The sequence below is a fragment of the Schistocerca gregaria genome, chromosome 4 (genome assembly GCF_023897955.1).
Source record: "Schistocerca gregaria isolate iqSchGreg1 chromosome 4, iqSchGreg1.2, whole genome shotgun sequence".
NCBI lineage: Eukaryota > Metazoa > Arthropoda > Insecta > Orthoptera > Acrididae > Schistocerca > Schistocerca gregaria.
The window spans coordinates 229,519,073-229,537,098 of NC_064923.1; the positions used below are offsets into that span (position 1 = coordinate 229,519,073).

The 18,026-nt window shown below is 42.8% G+C and overlaps 1 protein-coding gene across 5 annotated transcripts in view; it reads left to right on the plus strand.

The window, feature by feature from the left end:
• Positions 1-18,026, plus strand: part of LOC126365831 (protein pellino) — a 399,652-nt gene that overhangs the window by 232,047 nt on the left and 149,579 nt on the right. The gene's annotated exons all lie outside the window — the stretch shown is intronic.

Consider the following 18,026-nt stretch of genomic DNA (forward strand, 5'->3'; position numbering starts at 1 on the left):
GATAAGGAGGCAGTCAAAGGAAGAGCCATAAAATTAGATTATATTTACTGACTAACATGGAACTGGCACGGGGTGACTATGATGAAAATGCAATTATTCACAGAGGTCCAGTGTAATTGTCGTATGGCAGCGAAACTTGGTAGATATTCTAATGGGTTAATGCGGAACCGATTTATGCTGGAAAAAAAATTAGTTCCAATTTTGGCAAACTGGTGCAAATCTGATGCTGTGTATGCAAGAAAGGCGCGTAGAAATGTCTCCATACGTAGTGGATTGGGAACGGAACGTGAGCAGAATAGGTGAAACCAGCGAGAAAGAAATAGCGTTGATTTTATTATTAACCGCTGCCAACAAACGGGATTTGTTGGCTTGATGCTGTGTAGCAGCAGATTTGCACCTGGTGATCGAAACTGGGACTTTTTCCGAGCGTAAATCTGTTCCTCATTAATGTATTAGAATATCTACGAAGGCTGGAGGTCTGTAACTGCAGTTCAATTATAACCACCCCGTAAAATTAACGAGCGGTATCCTAAAAGGCCAAAATCAGGCACTATAATTCAGCTATAATAGCAGGCTGACTCCGACGCAAGGAGTGTCTTGTTTTAAATAAAAATTGCTATTCGGAAGAAAAGTTGAACTCTAAGTGTGCATAGAAAAGATCATGCTTACAATTGGGAAGCAGTGGTTTAATTGTATTTCCAGTTACAATAAATCATTAAAAAGCACAAACAGTACACTCAAAACAATCAGAAATAGAGCATAATTCAGAAGCAAAGTCAAAAACATAATATGACTTAAAGAGAAACCACGGAAAAGGTCTATTCATCACATTTCGTGGGAGAAGAGAATGAAAAGAAAAAGTATAAAGAGGTTCTGGACACAGAGCAGAATAATGGCGAAGAACGCTTAAGTTGTACACGCTCCATAGTTAGATTCTGAAGTAAAAAAATTCGTTATTTTATTTCCAAAACTTCGAAATTTTTAGAGGACTTAATATCTTTTTACCCCAATATTTTCTTCATGAGTCGTCTAATATTTCTATATTTTAGTAAGTCATTGTTGTGTAAGCTGTACTTCCTTAAAACTCTTGACTCAATTACTCTGAACAATGACGAACGAAGAGACCGTGTGACGGAGTTACCGATTTGCGCTCCATCCGCATTGGCTATCCTCCATGATGTTGACATTTAGTTTTCTTCACAACTGCGCCTTTTCACCCCTCTGACGCAGGTATGTCAGTGTCATACAAGAGAAGCTGTAATAAGATACGGGCCGAAGTGGAAGAGATTGTTCTGTTGTTGAAGTTGCAAATAGTTCACGAGTCCGCGTGGTGTTTACAGACGTTGTAATGTGCCTCGTCAGGTGACGTAGACGGTAACGGTACGTTCTTGTCGACTGTGGTGTCTCTTATCTGTCCTTAGTGCTTCCATTAACTATTGTCTCGACAAAAGCGCTTTGTGCGCTGCGTGAGCTGCTGCAGACACCCAGAACACGAAGCTGCTGGGTTCGATGGCCCGTTAACAGCCGTGGCCCAGATCTTTTATAGGAGCTTAGGCATACCGGGCTGCTGTGATCGTCCAGCACGGATCATAAGTACCCAACAGCATTGCTTTTGTAGAACAGTCAAATATTAGGGAACAGGAAAAAAATTGTAAACAGAGTATGAGTAAATAACCAGACAGTTAATCGTCTGATTAAATGACGTCATTTTGCAGAATTCTGATCTCCCTCAGCGTCGTTGCCTAATACCAGAATTGCCATCGATGAGACCCAAGCTGCCGGACTGCTGAGACACAGATCAGCTATTCTGAGGCTCGTATGCACAGTACGTCACTCAAGAAAATACCCCAGATGCAGAAGTACGCTCTCATGACTGAGTCATTGCAGTCATCGCTGGATTTCACCTAATAGTTAAGGCAATATATCTTCCTGCCATGTAATGTTAATTTGGGGGACTACGTATTGGCCTACGAGAAACATTCTTAATACTTCAACTCAATTCACTATAGCCAACGAATTACGTAATAAATCTTAAACGCTGCGTTATAGGCTTCTAATTCGATAATTGTTTTAAAATGCAATTTTTTCTGAGCAATACCATGAAATTTGCCCATATATGGCCCGCATCACCGGTTTAGCTTAGGGGTCTATGGATTCCAGATACGTCTCTGATTGTACATTGCATAGTTTGCTGTCCTGTAGCTGTAGAAACGGCTCTGATATTGTTGGTTTTGATATTAGCATATAGGTTGACGTTTGAGCGCTACTGCAGTCGCCCTCTTCCTCTAACATTAAGAGAGTGCAACCCACGCAGTTGTGCGACGGTTATTGGCAGTGCTAATAGTCCAGGTAGTATAAGTTTTCATCAGTCGCACGGATATAGTTCACAGGCGTCATCGAAACAGAAGTATTATAGCCCTTGGACAAAAAGAAAATTATTTCGTTATGAAGCACCAAAAGGTTTGTGTGACAGTTGTGAACAAAATACGGCGACCGTTTCAAATTGGGATAAATTCTAGTGTCAGATAGCACCCGTCGGCTTTGATCAATGACAATGTAAGGTAAAGATGCTGCAATGAACAATCTATGAATGAATGGAACAGTTCATATTCGTGAACAAACGAATGTAGCATGCCATAAAATAAATGCATTTAACGCGGCTACCATTTACTCGCGAATTTCATTTAAACGAGTTGAAGATGACTGAAATAAATAAGAACACGAGAGCAATTACGAGTGCATATATTATGTAACATTTTCCACACGTACTGCAAAAACGATCTAAATAATGAACCGTCGAATAGTTGGAATCGGTAACTAGAAGCAACCTATGTTGGAGCTCATTTCTAGTTACCGGTTGCAATATTACTGTTTGTTGCGCAAAAATCTTATATCATAAACGTGCTTAAAAAATGCTCTTGTTAGTGAACTACAGAATACGACTAGACTTTCAAAAATGAAAATCTTTACACACATTATTGCAACACACAGAAATAAAACTAAAAAATGACCAAATATTGCAACCGATAACTACTCCACGAAAATCACACCAGTTACAGTAGCCCCAAATAACTCTCAGTAAAATCGATACACCAGGAGTGACAGTAAAAATAAGAGAAGTGTAGTAGAAACATGGAAAAGGAAAACATAAAAGTGGCTACATAAAAAGAGACTTAACGCATATGAACGTCAAAGGAGTCAAAGATCGAGGCTGACAATAACGAAATAAGGACATAACAAGAAATAATAACATTAGAAGGTCAAACTGTAACGAAAGAAGCAAAATCCAGAATAACTAATGAAAAAAAATAAGAAAGGACTCAAACTGCCAGGCACGAATGAGGTACTACCCAAATCAGTTCTTCCCTACCACTCGCTCTCAATCAAACGCAAAATCTTCAAATAGTAAAAAAAAAAAAGTAACCACGAGTCAATCTCACAAACCCTTCGGCAAAGACACAGCAATACCCCTCGGCCCAGCATTGTAACCAGAAAACATTAAAACGACAAAAAACATCCCTCCATGAAAACCAAAAAGTAGCACTCGCACAATACAGTAACATATAAAAACGCAACGTAAAACAAGGAAAAAGTTTCAGATCCATCAACACCTAACTAAGAAAACGAGGCTTGTACATTTTGCTGACTACTTTCATAAATACAGCAAATAAACAATCTTTAGGAATACTCTTCCTCCAACAGCATTCATCTAAATGGCCTTGCAACACTAAAATCATTCTCTTTCCCCTCCTGACAACAGGTGCACGCCCCCCCCCCCCCCAATACCCCCTGATAATATTAGTGCATGCTCCCGTCTTATAATCTTTAAACTGAATATTGAGATTCACGACCAATTGATAACTCTTTTCACCCAACCCCTCGTACGAAGCAAACCCATTCGACATGACTACAGAACCGTCTTCCACATATTCTACTAAAGATGTCAAGACTTCCTTTGTCCGATTTGGTACAACCCTAAATACAACACCAGCACAATCTCCTCCAGAAACTACAACTGCAAAAACACAAAGCCCAACAACCTTGTGCCCCCTTTCCAAAGTGTGACTCATCTACTTCAACTATAACCCCTGGCCCCCCGAATGACTCCTACACTTCATAAAATCCCCGCAGACTTCTCTACAAAACGAGAACCAGTCGACTACAGTGCCACACGAAACCCCTGCTTCGTGCATGACAGATTTGCATGAATATTCATAGCAAAAATAGTAGGTTGGCATGACAATTACTTCTAAATTCGGCCTCGATATTTCGAACCACGTCCCCCTGCGTATGGATCTCCACATGTTAGTTTTTTGCACCTCCACATGTATTCGTTGGAAGTACGTGATCGCAACCTTCGTCAAAACCATGTAATTTCCACAGACACTGCACTTGTAAAATTCATCAATGACACCCAATGATTACAAAAATTTTATAGATGATTTACGGCTACTCATTTTCTGAACCAGAATTTTCGCAGTAAAAACAACTGACTCATGTATAAAGAACAGCGTGAGAAATCAAGGCCTCATAAATCACGACCACTTACAAATCACGAATACTTTCATTAGCAGAAGATACTGGAAACAAATTATGAGATGGAAACAAAACAATCTACATCGAATTTTTAATATACGCGCGTAACGAGGAAATCCGGAGAAACCATTTAACGTTCATCGACAGCAATCTGCGGCACAAACAAAATAACATCACACATTGGTCAAAGCCGACGGGTGGTATTGGACACTAGAATTGATCCACAAATTGTACATAAGCAATTATCCGTATTCGTTTTTTTATTTTTTCTTGTTAAAGACTTCATTAGCGAATATCACGTAAAATTAAGATGAGATTCGAAAGCATCTGTCTCATGGGTAAAGGCATTCTAAAGAAAGTTATTCGATGGTGTCAGCAGTAGCTTCTTAATGTGTCTTATGATGACTTTAGGATATTGACCTACTCTAGTCGGCAGTCGTTGATAATAAAGGCTAAAAGGAAACTGGAAATGAAAGGCGAGGGATCACTTTAAACGCACGTTTAGGTCTCTCTACAAAAAAGACTTAAGCTTCGGAACTGGGAGAGTATTAGATGGGTTTTTAAGTAGTGCTTGATACCAGCTGTGTGTCAGTGGTGTGTTGTTTGTGGGGACTGTACTGTATGGAGACGACCTATTACCACTATGACACCACTTTGACCCAGTTTTGCATGCAACATTTCTAGGAATTCTCGTAGCAGATAAAGATATTGACCATATTGTCATAAGCGTTGAATGAGGAAGAAAGTCATATTTCGAGCCTTCGGTGGTAGTTCAGAAGTATCGGGAATGTTTGTCGTAGGCCCACACGTGGTCCCTAAAGAATAATATACACAATAGCAAAATTTCTTGCCTCAACTATAAGGTGAAATCCAGCGATGTCTGGAATGAAACTGTCCTGAGAGCGTACTTCTGCGTCTGGAGTATCTTCTTCGCTGACATATCGTGCATACGATGCTGTGAACAGTTGATCTGCGTGTCAGCAGTCCGGCATGTCTCACTGACGGCAATGCATAAATGGGTTAATTTTTCGTGGAATCCGGGAAGTAAAGGTCGGACTATCTGAACTCGTGCCTCGCAAGACACCTCAAGGTGTGTGGCTGAGAATACTTCTGATTACCCCCACCCCCCTTCCCTGTTCTAGTCGGGAATAACGCGCGGGATATCGGTTAAACTCCATATGCTCTCTAGTTACTCAGATTTTTATCGTTGTAGTCAGTCCACTAGACGTATGTGAGAGGTAATGTTGCCCAACTCTTCATGGAAAGTATACTCCCGGAATTTAAACTATAAACATCTCAATGACGTACAACTCTCTTTTGTGTCGTCTGCCACTGGACTTTTATGGTCACTTCCGTAACTATTGCGTCAGTTAAAATACCCGTGACGAAACGCGCTGTTCTTCGATGGATCTTTTATCTCCCGTACATATTATTCCAGCCTGATAAGACTGATCAGCAACACCCGAGAATCTCTAAAGTATGTTGTAACCCATTTCGCTATGAATAGAGAGAGGCATGTGTTCTTCACTGACGAATCCCATTTCAGATTACAAGTATTACCTCATCGAAATATCGCTGAATGACATTATATTCGGTACAGTCATAGGAACATGTTAGAGGGTTGTTTATTGTTCGTGGGGTTTCATCGGTTGCCGTTAAATATTTGAAGAGTATTTGGTGTGTCACCTCTTGTGAGTGGACGAATGCGTCTAAAACATCCAGAGGCTTTTAAGTGAGACAATACATATGGGACATTTCTCCTTTGTCGGTAGAATTTCTTGCAGACGATGTCCACTGCAAAAACTAGCCATCGAGATTGTGGGATGCATCCGCCACCTAAAAGTACGGCAGACCTCTAGACAGCTGTCTCACCGAGTGAGGTGGTGCAGTGTTTAGATACTGGACTCGCATTAGGAAGGGCAGCGGTTAAAATCACTAGCCGGCCGCCGGCATTTAGGTTTTCCGTGGTTTCCCTGAATCGCTTCAAGCAAATGCCGAGGCGAGGCAGGTTCCATTCCCCATCTAGAGCTTTTGCTCCGTCTTTTATGGCCATGTCGTTAAACCCTATTCTTCTTTCTTCAGCGCACTCTTACAAAGTTAAAGGTCTGACGTGTGGGTCACCGATTAAGATAAAGTTTGCCAAGGACGGTCTATATTGAAACTAGGACGTGTTTCGGCTTATTGCTAGACACGCCGTAGTTTTTGAGAAATTGAGGTGAAAGTTGCGACTGAAAGTGGTATTTTCAGTGCTGTACACCGAAATATCGTCTAAAAACAAACTTTCTATTAACAATGTTCCAGTTATTAGCGTTGCTGTGTGTTCGTGCTGTACTTGCAGTAGTCCTCTTTCTAAGCAGCAAGCAGAGTGAGAACGGCGATCGAGCGGACAAGGCATTAGACTGCCAAACTCCGCGTCAGTGTTCTGTTCTTGGTGGTGGAATTTTACATTCTGTATTTTTTCGTTGTATCTGACAATATCATGATAATCAGAATACTTTTATTTGCCCTTTTTGAAGTAGAACATCGGGAGATCTGATTAATAATCAGATACGTTTATATAATGAATTGTTAGTTACCTTGAACGTGATACGGAGCACAAAAATACACCTTAAGTATATTATTACATAATCTTAACTGTTTATTCGTGAGTGTTCTCACACTCAGTGGGGTGAAACTTATCATAGAAACAGGCGAAACATCGTCTGTGGAAAGTATCCGGTTCATGCTGTTAAAAACAAATGTTAGTTATCAATTTGGATGCGTACCAAGCGCATAAAAGCGTATCATTAAAGACAGACGCGGACAACTTTTTATGGACCGAGGCATGAATTCCGATGGCATGCAGTCTACCTTGTAATTATGAAGCTGGTATCTGCACAGATGACATTGGTGATCTTCAGCTTTCGAAGAATGAAATTAAATTGAAATCAAGACCTTTAGCTGTTTACAATCGTTGATAAATATCAACGGGGATAGTGGAAAAATGCATGCCACGACGGAGACTCGAACCCGGGGTCTCCAGTCGGGGCACACATTTTCAACTGTCCCCGTTGATATTTATCAACGCCTGTAAGCAGCTAAGGGTCCGGACTTTATTATAATTTCATACCTTGTAATTCTGCTGTGCTGTGAAGTCGCATGATTTTGAAATACTGCGATGAAATTCTTTAACTGTAGGAAAAAGTCATACGATTCGCAAAGAGAGGTACATTTCGATGATACCGCTTTAACGGTGCAGGTTCCTTGAGCATCATCTGCGACAGTTCTATGGTGGCGCGTCCTGTATCACGACGTTCACGTTACCTATAATTATTTGGTTAATGATCACACCTCCCAATGTTTTAATTCAAAAAAAGGGAAAAAGAAAGGTATTTCCATTAACAGAATATTATCAGATACAGTGAAAACAATCGAATGAATATAAGACCATGACCAAAGGTTTGGTAGTCTGATGCCTCCACTGCTCGTCTGCCGACCTCGCTCTTCTGCACGCATTCTTACAGCAAGAAACCAGAAAATAACGTTAATAACTCTAACATTATTAACTTTGGACCCCATATTAATAAAAAATGTTTTTTTTAAACAATCTTTCGAGGAGTAGCATTGAAAATACGATTTTCCTTCATCAACTTTGACTGCTATTTTTTTCAGGCACTAAGAAGCGTCTAACAAAAAGCCAAAACACGTGCCCCTTTATTCTAAATATAGATCATCATTTGCAAAACTAGATGAAAACCGGTGACCCATGTGTCAGCCCCTCCCCTTGCCAATAATGTGATCGCCTGCCAATTATCCACATAGTTTCACCAACTGTTCTGCTGTTGGAAATGAATTTACTCGATTTTGACTATCACAAAATGTATATTTTGATTTTCAGAAGTTTTGTAATCCCACAGTTTTGTAGGCGTAATGTTCGTTAAATTAGTTGGTTTAACTTCACCTTGTTCCGTAACCCGCCAACAACTTATTCTTTGATCGCGATTAGCGTATGGACGCAGCTCCATATGGACAAAGCATATGAATTGCTATGGGCGTTACGTGTACGTGAAATTGTACATCTGTACCTGTTTCATTCCACGGAGATTATCAGTAGCGTCCTAATTCTCCAAATAATGAATTGTAGATATCGAACTAAGTATCGGCTTAGATATGTTGCAAGACGAAGAAATGAGACTGAGACAGTCCTTCGATCATGGAGTGAGGAAAGCTGTTCCTTTGACTAGTGCGACGTTAGCTGCTGTAAGCAGTGTCTTCTGTTATCCCAGCCACGGCGTGGGGTGGCCCTCTGATGTGGATCGAGTGCCGTGCTAACCGGCGCTGACGCAGCAGGCCGCCGCGAGCATTTGGCTGTAAAGCCGCGAGCCACACAGAGCGGCACTGTTGACGTGGGCTGCGGCCCCGGCGCGCGCCGGACTCTTTTGCTTTAAAGACCGTTCCGGGCGTCGCCTCCGTCTCCGCCGCGGTATCAGCTGGCGACACGCCCTGCGCAATCGATACGCGGGGTTTGCGGGGGTGGGGGCAGGGGCGGCGCTGCGCTGCGCTGAGGCCGGGCCGTCTCCAGGGCAACGGCGAGTCGCGCGCGTGCCGGCCAGCCACCGGTTATACGTTCACTGTTCCGCCCCAGCCCAGTCCGACTTGATTGAAGATGATACTCAGTGGGCAAGCTGGCGTCTTACTTCGGAAGAGTGGGCGTCGCTGTACGTTACTGTCGGTAACAGCCTCCCGCTCCCCCCTTTCCTCTTTTCTTTCTTGCCTTTATTATTTAGTTCTTAAAATTGCTTTTTTTTCCATCATGAACAAAGTAGCGTCTTACCATTTAGTTCTTTGTCTTCATAACACAGCTGGCTAGTACAGCTAGCTAGAGAAGAGTGAATAGACTACACATATGGTATTTAGTAAAATGTTAAGCTTAATGACACCTAGTGTACCAAATCATTTCCAAGGCTTATGGGATCATTGTAATTCTGTCAGAGACAGCGAAGGACTTGGAAGAGCAGTTGAACGGAATGGACAGTGTCTTGAAAGGAGGATATAAGATGAACATCAACAAAAGCAAAACGAGGATAATGGAAGGTAGTCGAATTAAGTCGGGTGATGCTGAGAGACTTAGATTAGGAAATGAGACACTTCAAGTAGCAAAGGAGTTTTGCTATTTGGATAGCAAAATAACTGATGGTCGAAGTAGAGAGGATATAAAATGTAGACTGGCAATGGCAAGGAAAGCGTTTCTGAAGAAGAAAAATTGGTTAATATTGAGTATGGATTTAAGTGTCAGGAAAGTGTCTGAAAGTATTTGTATGGAGTGTAGCTGTGTATGGAAGTGAAACGTGGACGATAAATAGCTTAGACAAGAAGAGAATCGAAGCTTTCGAAATGTGGTGCTACAGAAGAATGCTGAAGATTAAATGGGTAGAGCACATAACTAATGAAGTATTGAATAGGATTGGGGAAAAGTGAAGTTTGTGGCACAACTTGACTAGAAGAAGGGATCGGTTGGTAGGACATGTTCTGAGACATCGAAGGATCACCAATTTAGTATTGGAGGGCAGCGTGGAGGGTAAAAAATCGTAGAGGGAGACCAAGAGATGAATACACTAAACAGATTCAGAAAGATGTAAGCTACAGTAGGTACTAGGAGATGAAGCAGCTTGCACAGGATAGAGTAGCATGGAGAGCTGCATCAAACCAGTCTCAGGACTGAAGACCGCAACAACAACATGGGATCATAATACACTGCTGGAAAAAAAATAGTGCACGTGAAAATACGTAAATTTTGATCCGATGAGAGGATATTCCACCTTGGTGATAGTAGGTGTATTGATAAGTTCCAACGTCGTCCGCCAACAGATAGCGCAGCCGCATAGCTACTAGGGCACAGTCTGAGGGAATGCTCACATCCAGAAGGCTCACTGTGGCGCAAAAGTGTGGATAAATTAGGCAATCAGGCAGTAGTACGCACTCGTGCTTCCTACAGAGCTCAATAACAATTACACTAGCCTAGTGGTTTGAGTGGTATTAAGACGCGCTGAACGAGAAAGTAAACCAGTGAAGAAAGCCCTCGTGACCAAATATGTTCCAAGCATAGAATGAGAACAGGCAGTGCGACACATTAATTCTGCTATTACATGTTAATGTTACATTAGTGGTGTCTGTTCTACTGAGCGAGTTTTAAAAGGGTCAAGTTGTGGCCTACGGAGTGGCGGGATGGTCCTTCCGGAGAATGCCGCACAAGTTGGGCGTGCTAAGTCAGTTGCTCATTGATGCTGGTAGCAGTGGTGAACATTCACACACCCGTAGGCGAGATTCTGGATGTCCACGCAGCACAGATGCCTCCAGGAACGTCGTATTGTGAGGTCAACAGTAGCAGATCGTACAGCTACATCATGGATAAGAACGGTCGTGAGCCCAGGCGTGTCGACACGAAATGCTGCGAACCGGTTTTTAGCAGTGGGACTACCGGCACGCACACATCTAGCCTGCCTTCCACTCTCGCCATAGCATCGATGTGCATGGCTCGGCTGGTGCCGGCAGAGGATCACTTGGAAGATGGAATGGCGCGCTATAGTCTTCTGCGATGAAGGCAGATTTTGCCTGCAAGCACGTTGATAGCCGTTTGTGCATACGACGTAGAACTGGTGAGCTCTCTCGTAGAGTGCATTCGCCTAAGACACTGAACCCGTCCCGGGCCTTATGGTCTGTGGCGCGATTAGCAAAAACTTTGGTTCACCTTTGTTGTTTTTGGAGAGGACACTAAGGAGCGCTCGGTACGTGCAGAATGTTGTTAGAGCCGTTCTTTTGTCTGATGACAAAATGGTAGATATCGAAATGGACGACAGAGGATAGAGAAAAAAATTAAAAACGATCAGAAGAGGAAAGGCCGCTGGACCTGATGGGATACCAGTTCGATTTTACACAGAGCACGTGAAGGAACTTGCCCTCCTCCGTGCAACGGTGTACCGTAGGTCTCTAGAAGAGCGTAGGGTTCTAAAGGATAGGAAAAGGCACAGTCATCCCCGTTTTCAAGAAGGGATGTCGAACAGATGTGCAGAACTATAGACCTGTATCTCTAACGTCGATCAGTTGTAGAATTTTGGAACACTTATTATGTTAGAGTATATTGACTTTTCTGGAGACTAGAAATCTACTCTGCAGGAATCAGCTTGGGTTTCGAAAAAGAGTATCGCGTGAAACCCAGCTCGCGCTATTCGTCCCCGAGACTCAGATGGCCACAGAGACGGGTTCCCAGGTAGATGCCGTGTTTCTTGACTTCCGCAAAGCCTTCGATACAGTTCCCCACAGTCGTTCAATGAACAAAGTAAGAGCATATCGACTATCAGATCAATTGCGTGATTGGATTGAAGAGTTCCTAGATAACAGAACGCAGCATATCATTCTCAATGGAGAGAAGTTTTCCGAAGTAAGAGTGATTTGAGGTATGCCGCAGGGGAATGTTGTAGGACCGTTGCTATCCACATTATACATAAATGACCTTGTGGATGACATCGAAAGTTCACTGAGGCTTTTTGCGGATGATGCTGTGGTATATCGAGAGCTTGTAGCAATGCAAAATTGTAAGGAAATCCAGGAGGATCTGCAACGAATTGACACATGATGCAGGGAATGGCAATTGAGTCTCAATGTAGACAAGTGTAATGTGCTGCTAATACATAGAAAGAAAGATCCTTTATCATTTAGCTACAATATAGCAGGTCAGCAACTGGAAGCAGTTAATTCCATAAATTATCTGGGAGTACTCATTAGGAGTGATTTAAAATGGAATGATCATATAAAGTTGATCGTGGGTAAAGCAGATGCCAGACTGAGATTCATTGGAAGAACCCTAAGGAAATGCAGTCCGAAAACAAAGGAAGTAGGTTACAGTACACTTGTTCGTCCACTGCTTGAATATTGCTCACCAGTGTGGGATCCGTACCATATAGGGTAGATAGAAGAGATAGAGGTGATCCAACGGAGAGCAGCGAACTTCGTTACAAGATCATTTAGTAGTCGCGAAAGCGTAACAAAGATGATAGGTAAACTCCAGTGGAAGACTCTGCAGGAGAGACGCTCTGTAGCTCGGTACGGGCTTTTGTTGAAGTTTCGAGAACATACCTTCACCACGGAGTCAAGCAGTATATTGCTCCCCGCTACGTATATCTCGTGAAGAGACCATGAGGATAAAATCAGAGAGATTAGAGCACACACAGATGCATACCGACAATCTTTCTTTCCACTAACAATACGAGACTGGAATAGAAGGGAGAACCGATAGAGGTACTCAAGGTACCCTCCGCCACACACCGTCAGGTGGCTTGCGGAGTATGGATGTAGATGTTCTTGTAACAGGAAGGTGATACGTTGTTCCAACAGAATAATGCTTACGTTGTTCCAACAGAATAATGCTTGCCCACACACCGCCTGTGAAACTCGACGTGCTGTGCGTTACGTGCAGGAAGTTCCCTTGCCAGCGCGATCTCCGGACTTACCTCCAACGGAGCACCACGCGTGCGATGTGATGGGACGATAAGTGACTCGGGCGACCCGTCAACAGACTACTCTTACAAAACTACGTGAGCAGGTCGAGCAGGTTTGGCATAGCGTATCACAGGACAGTATTCGTCATCTGCACGATCGACTGGATACCAGATTCAGCGCATGCATTGCCGCCCGTGGAGACATAAAGTGCTAATTTGAGTTTTTCAAAATGGTTCGATAACTGTTACCTCAGAACCGTTAGTGTTATTAAGCTGTAAATGTAATCATTTTATGGACTCCATATGCACTGTGGCAACAATAAATCTTCAGTGATTTGGTGGAAACCTTTAAAATGTTGTACTAAATTTTTTTCCGGCAGTGTAGTTATTTTCCGGTTGCTACTTAAATTCTGTGAGAGAATCTGTTGTTTGGTATGGCGCGTCAGACCGCTCCAGCATATGTAATGTCGAGTAACTGGTCACTGTCACGGTAGGTATGGGTGGACCGTCCGTACAACGTGTAACTAGTCCTCCCAGGGATGTTTCCTTCATCGGGTTCAGTTAAGCGCTGGTTGTGTTTCCCCTAAGTAAGGTGTAGTTGGAACCTCGGAAAAGTGAATGTTGAATTCTTTCGTAGGAATTTCTACACTGGCGCGTTCCAGTATTTCTTATGGTGCTTCTGGTAAGTTTTCTAGACGTAACGATGTGAACGACATAGAACACAGTACCAAATAATTTTTAAGTAACCCAAGAGGGGGCGGCGTTTCTAATGCAGTAGCCTCTCTCTTGCTAAACGCACCGTTAATTGGCTGAAAAGCTAAAGGTTGAAAATTGGGAGTTACAGATTTTGTACTATGCTTGCGTTAATTGGCAGAAAGGCTAAATGATGGAAATTGGAAGTTACAGATTTTTCTACTATGCTTGCGTTATTTACTTACGTCTTAAATTGTAAATGGATAATCCACAGCAACGCTGTAACGTCTGCGAGATATAAAAGACATAGACGCTTAGACACAAACCTGCATCCGAGACGAACAAAGTTCGATGCTCAAACTCTATGACGTCTCTGTCGAGGAGGTAATGAATTATCGTCTTCCTCTCTCAACAGCCACGTAATTGCTATTACCTGGCAGAATAGAGCACTAACGGGGGCAAAAAGTTTGCTTCAGATGGCGTGTCTGTGTGGCCACTGGTGACGGCCACACTGTTTGTGGCACGGGGTAGACACATACTTCTCAACTCATATAGGAACTATTGTTACTGTTGATAAAAAAAATATGCAGAAACTGTAACTAGCAAACTGCTACTATACCCGTGCTAAAAGTAGCAGCAGCTAGTAGCCATATTGCTTGGCGCCGACGCTTTAGCATGAACTACCAACGTTGGCGCACTTACCACACTAATGACAGGAAGGCAGATGTTTGCCGAAACTCTAGTTACGCTTGCGCACATGGCACCTATCTCTTAGCGTGCTGCACCCTCACCGAATTGTGAGCGGTCGTATCGTGGCACGACCGAAGTAGCTACAACTATGGCCCCATGTTGGTACAATGTATTAGTCGACCACAATGTAATAGCATCTGGAAGCAAATGTAATAGCATTCGATCAGCTTATCATGAGTTTTTATCGTGATATTTCACGAGGACACGCTGAAACACTTGATGGTATATGCCCGACTGTCTCGAAATCTTTTACAGTGCGATGCGTTTTCGTTTGTCACCACTCTACTAGCTTACTGCAAGGTCACCCCGTGTTTCCGATAACGGCCACGCGAGACCAAGTGCAATAATATGGCGGCGGGGTAGTAGCGCTGTCGCAATTATCACTTTTCTGTGGGTTTGCAGAGCTCCACACGCTTCCGCAAAGCCCGCGTGCCCCCGTTATTGGAGCGTATTACAGAGTGCTCGGAAATTCCCCCTACAGACTTCTAGGACTTTGTAGAGGTGAGCCAATACGTAATATTTTGAATAGGAACCTATGCCCGGAAACGGCAAGTTTCTGGACATGGGCTGCTATCCAGAATATTGTGTATTCGCTCGCCTCTATAGTCCTAAAAGTTTGTAACGGTAATTTCCGAACACACTGTATGATGACTGAATACTAAGCGGTTATTGATGCACAACAGTGCAGAGGTATATGAGAACAGTAATAAAAGTCAGTTAAGCTCCCTTACTTTCGCTTTACTGGGTTTCGTATAATTGAATATCGTCAGGTCATCAATTAATTTACTAAACTATGTTTGTCTAAACAAATACGAAGCTCTAGTTGTATACATTATTGTTCCTACATTTCCACAAAATAAAACATACTGTAGTGAGAAATATAACTTTCTTTCCCATGTACCTCTATAATTTCTGTTATTATTTTTGCCGTACCTTTCACGTGGAGGAACGAAAAGGCTGTGGTCGACTACTGAAAAAGCCCCTCGCTGCAGTAAGGATGCTCCTTTACTTTTAGTATATTTAGGTGGTTCAGAGAACACGCCTATTCTATACGCTTCCGAATGATGGATGTAGTGTGTCGTTTGCTGAGATTCAAATTACTAACGTGGCTTTTGATGAGACGTTCAACTAACATATAAAATCTTTCTTTATGCCTGAGTGGTATGAAATATTCCTCTTAAACATTTTATTAATTAAATGAATAAAAGCCACAGTTTTCTTGTAATATGTCGTAACATGAGCATTAATTCACATTACATTAACTTGGCTGTTCTTACTTCATCAAAATATGTTACACATTTATTAATTTGCCTACAGTTTGGATGATACAATGTTTGTAAGTACTTGCACAATCTTTTGGTACCAAACTCTATGAAGGTTGTGATATCCTCCATTTTCTAGCTGTCTATGCTGCTAACTCTCCCCGCCATATGTGGAGTACTCAAGAGGTCACACATTTAGTATGTCCCTAATATATGTGCACTTCAAGGCATATCCTACACCATTTTGTTTGTAAACCGACAGGTATGTATTTCGATAGTATGGGACATGGAGATTATAGAAAACATGTAGCTGTGCTAGGAAGGTATTACTGAACTCTATGCCTTGATAATATAACTTCATAGCTACTCTGAGAAACTGGATTACATTATACAGTTGGATTTACATAGCTATAACGTAACCAAAGTTGTAAACACGTTACGAACAACTTAAATTGGTACCATCACGTACAAAATGTAATGGAGAAAGCGAACCAGAGCTGCGTTTCATTGGCAGAACACTCAGGACCGTAGTTCCCAACCTCGGTGTAATGAAATTTGTGAAAGATAAAAACCAAAAGGGTTCGAGTGTGGCCCTGTTAGGAAACTATTTTACATTTAAAATATCATTACTATTATCACAATTTTGTAAGACTCTAATATTGATTATGTAAGTTATCACACTCTACTTTTCCAAATTACTGCCATCACTGAGCGAGATAACTCAGTGGAGGCTACAGGTTCCTCATCTAGTTCACCCACCACAATCGTATGTTGTTTTGTATCGTAAATCTACAACAATAAAAGAGACACACGTTGTAACAAATGCTATATACACCGCCGAAAAAAATTAGTACAGTCATTTAGAAATGTTCAGTAAACTCAAAATTTATTGTTGCAACGATATCTAAAGAGTACGTGAAACGATTGTATTCACAGATCAACAGTACAAGCAGTTCTGAGGTACGAGGCATCGACCCATGCTGAAACATCCATAGTAGTACATGGTGTAGCCTCCACGGGCGGCTGTGCAGGCACTGACTGGCTTACAGTCGATCGTGCCGATGTGCGAATACTGTTCTGGGATACGTTATGTCACGCCTAGATGTTCGACCTGTTCACGTATTTCTCGTCCCCTCATGTTCTACACGTGTTCGATTTGAGGCAAGTCTGGTGGTCGTGTTGGCCGGGGAAGTTGCAGCACGTTGAGTTTCTCATGCCGTGTGCGGGCGAGCATTATACTGTCAGCACGAAACATCATTTCCTGTTGCAAGAAGAGCGAAAGAAAGGGTCTAACAATTTCTGCATGTACCGAGCGCTGGTTAGCGTCCCACCCAGAAACACCAAACGTGAACGAGAGTTGTAGCTTACCTCACCCCAGACAATAAGGTCCGGGATGGGGCCAGCGTGTCTTGGGCGAATGCACGCTAAGAGACAGCGCTCACCAGGTCTACGTCGTACGCGCATACGATCGTCACTTGCATGCAGGCAGTATCAGCTATCATCGCCGAAGACCACGGCGTGCCGTTCCATCTTACAAGTGATGCTCTGACGGCGCCAGTGGAGCTGCGCACGTCGATGCTGTGGCGTGAGTGGAAGACAGGCTAGAGGTGTGCGTGCCCGTAGTTCCACTGCTAAGAGTGATTCGCAACAGTTCTTTGGCTCAATAGCCCTCTTATGTGTGCTGTGCTAGCTGTACGGTCTGCCACTGCTGCCCTTACAATACGTCTGTGCCGCGTGGATGTCCATAGGTTCTTCTACGTGTGCGAGAATGTTCACGTGACTACTGATACCATCGTTGTTGCACAACTGACGCAGCACGTCCGACTTGGGATGGTAGTTCTACGAAATGACCATCTCACCACTCGAAGACCAGAATCTGAGCCCTTTCAAACTCGCTCGGTTGGCTGTACGAAGCAAGAGTGCTTCCCTGTTGCATGGTTGCCTCCTTGCTTGACACATTTGCAGCACGCGGAACCTTCTGGCTGTGAACATTCTTTATTAAAGGTTAGACACATATGACGCTCCGGTAGCTATGTCATTGCTGTATCTATTGGCGGACGACGTTGAAACGATTATCACTATATCTACTGACCCCCAGGTAGGATAAGCTGTTTTCGGATCAAAATCAACCTCGTCTTTCCAGGCGTATTAATTTTTTTCCGGCGGTGTATTTCATTAAAATATCTGACCCAAGTTGTAGGTAGATCCTGCAGTAGACCAGAAATTGCTCCACTACTAATGTAGAAATGATGAATGAATTGTCAGTACGACACAGCATTAACTAAAACACACACACACACACACACACACA